The sequence below is a fragment of the Rattus norvegicus genome, chromosome 2, assembly GCF_021556685.1.
Source record: "Rattus norvegicus strain SHRSP/BbbUtx chromosome 2, alternate assembly SHRSP_T2T, whole genome shotgun sequence".
Taxonomy (NCBI): domain Eukaryota; kingdom Metazoa; phylum Chordata; class Mammalia; order Rodentia; family Muridae; genus Rattus; species Rattus norvegicus.
Genome location: NC_141535.1, coordinates 91939560 through 91943017, shown reverse-complemented (window position 1 = coordinate 91943017; position 3458 = coordinate 91939560). Strand labels below are relative to the sequence as shown.

The window sequence follows — 3458 nt, the reverse complement described above, 5'->3', positions numbered from 1 at the left end:
TCAAGATACAATTCACACATCACGTGAAGCTCAAGAAGAAGGAAGACAAAAGTATGGATGCTTCATTTCTTCTTAGAAAGGGGAACAAAAATATTCATAGGAGTAGATATTGACAAAGTGTGGAGCATAGACTGAAGGAATGGCCATTCAGTGCCTGCTCAACTTGGGATCCAGCCCATATACATATAGCCACCAAACCCAGACATCATTGCTGACACCAAGAAGTGCATGCTGACAGGGGCTGAATACATTTGTCTCCTAAGAGGCTCTGCCAGAGCATGACAAATACAGAGACTCTTAGCCAACCATTGAACTGAGAACTGGGTCCCCATTGGAGGAGTTAGAGAAAGGATTGAAAGAGCTGCAGGGTCTTGCAGTCCCATAAGAACAATGCCAACCCACCAGAGCTCCCAGGCACTAAACCACTACCCAAAGACTACGCCTGGACAGACCCATGTGTCCAGCTGTATATTTATCAGAGGATGGCCTTTTTGGGCACCAATGGAAGGAGAAGCCCTTGATCCTGCCAAGGCTGGATTCCCTGTGTAGGGGAATATCAGGGTGGGTAGGCAGGAATGGGGAGTGATTGGGGAGGGGTAACACTGTTACAGGAGAAGGGAGAGGGAATGGGGTATGGGGCTTATGGATGGGAAAGCGGGAAAGATAATAACATTTGAAATGTAAATAAAATTATCCAATAAACATAAATTAAAAAATAAAAACAGCCTTATATTGAGAGCTCAAAAACATTCACATTAAAAACCAATTTCTAAAAACATTTTGGAGCCAAGTGGTGGTGGTGGTTCACACCTTTAATACCAGTACTTGGGAGGCAGAGGCAAGCTGGCTTGTGTGAATTTGAGGCCAGCTTGGTGTACAGAGTGAGTTCCATCACAACTAGGGCCACACACATTAACCCTGTGTCAACACTCCCCCTCCCCAAACAAACAAACCCTAAAGTCAGTTTGGAAGTGCCTTTCCTCCTCCAGTAAGCTGATGACTGCAAAATAAATCATGAAAAAATGTACATGGTACCAAAGCTAGTATAAAAATAGTACATAGTTACATATGGAAAGCAGACCTATCATTTTTGCCTTTCAATAGATTTCTGCCAGGTATGGTGGTATATACATATGCACTCAGCACCTAAGAGGTCAATAGGAGAATCAGCAAGTTTCAAGGCCCACCAGTATCACAGTGAACTCTCAGCTAGCCTCACATACAGAGTTAGACTCTTGTCTCAAAATATAACAAAAGAAAATGCAGATTCCTGCCTCCATTTGTATCAAAATCTCTGGGCAACTGAAATATACACAAAGACTGTACAGTCAACAGCTATGCAAAGGCAAGACTTAATCATAATTTATACTGAGTACAAGGCAAATGGTTTACTCAAACATCCATTTACTTACTGGAAGTGGTCAATGTAGGAAAGGCTTCTTTTTTTTTTCTTAAATGGTCTTCTTAAGGACCATTAAATCAAATCAGACAAAATGGTGACAGTGAAAACTTTTCTTTGAGGTCTATGGCCAGATTCCAAACCTGAAGAACAATCTTCAGGAAGACTGGAATGTAAAATATCGAGTTCATTTTAGATATCATCGATGTCTTCATCATAACCCTCTAAGTCATCAAATGAATTTCATCATCATCTCCAGGACCAAATGTATCAGTTTCTTTGATTTTAGCATGCTCCGGAAGCTCACCGTATGCCTTGAGACTTCTGCTTCATCTGCTTGTATTTTGAAATGACATCGGCTTTGTTGTACTGGTAATCTCGGAGGGCTACCAATATGATATCTGAGGTGTTTATCCAAACCTTTTTTTTTCAGTTTCCCTCTGATGTGGCATATTCTCCTTGCACCATCGAAACACACGGCTTCTTTTTTTTTCAGTTTTTATTTTTTTTATTTTTATTTTTTTATTAACTTGAGTATTTCTTATATACATTTCGAGTGTTATTCCCTTTCCCGGTTTCCGGGCAAACATCCCCCTCCCCCCTCCTCTTCCTTATGGGTGTTCCCCTCCCAACCCTCCCCCCATTGCCGCCCTCCCCCCAACAGTCTAGTTCACTGGGGGTTCAGTCTTAGCAGGACCCAGGGCTTCCCCTTCCACTGGTGCTCTTACTAGGATATTCATTGCTATCTATGAGGTCAGAGTCCAGGGTCAGTCCATGTATAGTCTTTAGGTAGTGGCTTAGTCCCTGGAAGCTCTGGTTGCTTGGCATTGTTGTACATATGGGGTCTCGAGCCTCTTCAAGCTCTTCCAGTTCTTTCTCTGATTCCTTCAACGGGGGTCCTATTCTCAGTTCAGTGGTTTGCTGCTGGCATTCGCCTCTGTATTTGCTGTATTCTGGCTGTCTCTCAGGAGCGATCTACATCCGGCTCCTGTCGGCCTGCACTTCTTTGCTTCATCCATCTTGTCTAATTGGGTGGCTGTATATGTATGGGCCACATGTGGGGCAGGCTCTGAATGGGTGTTCCTTCAGTCTCTGTTTTAATCTTTGCCTCTCTATTCCCTGCCAAGGGTATTCTTGTTCCCCTTTTAAAGAAGGAGTGAAGCATTCACATTTTGATCATCTGTCTTGAGTTTCATTTGTTCTAGGCATCTAGGGTTCTAATCGTCCGTTTCCCAACATTTGATTACCTGAGCATATTTTTGCCCATCCTCCTTGAACACAAGCTCTCGCTTTTCAGATTCAATCTCATTCTTCCCTGTACGCTGGTTTTTACCTCCTTTTCCATTATTCGTGGGCATGGCAGCAAAGACCGACTGGCAGCGTGCAGGACCATGCTTGGGCTGGCAGCAGGAATGGCGGTGGGAAATACTATTTTAATTTTTGAGATGGTTGCTTTTCTCAATTAGTGTGTATAGGAAATTTCCCAAGGAAAAGATTGTTTAATCGTGTGTGTAGAATATCTTTACCCAACAGAAAGATTGTATTGAAGTATTTTTTTCAGAAGTCTTATTCACATAAGATACAATTTTGAGTGCTTTATAAACACTTAAAACATAAGCAAGTGAAGATTTAGGTTTATAATCATATAAATATTACATAGCAAAAGTGTAAATAAATTAATGCTTTTTCAGGCTTTCCCTGACTGAGGGAAACCTGATATGATGACATGACTTGTGACCCTGCACCTAAAAGGTCTGGGCACGAGGGGCAGGAGTTGACCGTGTTTCTAGAAACTGGTTTTTAATGCCAATTTTGAAGTGGTGTCTCAAAAAACAAAGCTAATGAAAAGATGATTTCTTATTTCTGAATCAGAGAGCTATAGCTGGAAAAATAGCATGTTGAAGAGGATATTATATTCTGATTTTACGTTAGGGACAAGTTCACTACTTAGACAGTCTGGGGAGGGTCTAGGGGAATCCCATTCTCTTTCTACTGCGAAGTTAGGTTTGTCCTTATTTAGGAGTTGTAAGACTAAGACTAGGAGCTGAGCTAGTCGGAG

At 41.9% G+C, this 3458-nt stretch overlaps 1 pseudogene; it reads right to left on the bottom strand.

Moving 5' to 3' along the window:
* Nucleotides 1-1591: 1591 nt before the first annotated feature.
* Nucleotides 1592-2757, bottom strand: Eif1ax-ps1 (eukaryotic translation initiation factor 1A, X-linked, pseudogene 1; annotated as a pseudogene).
* Nucleotides 2758-3458: the final 701 nt, after the last annotated feature.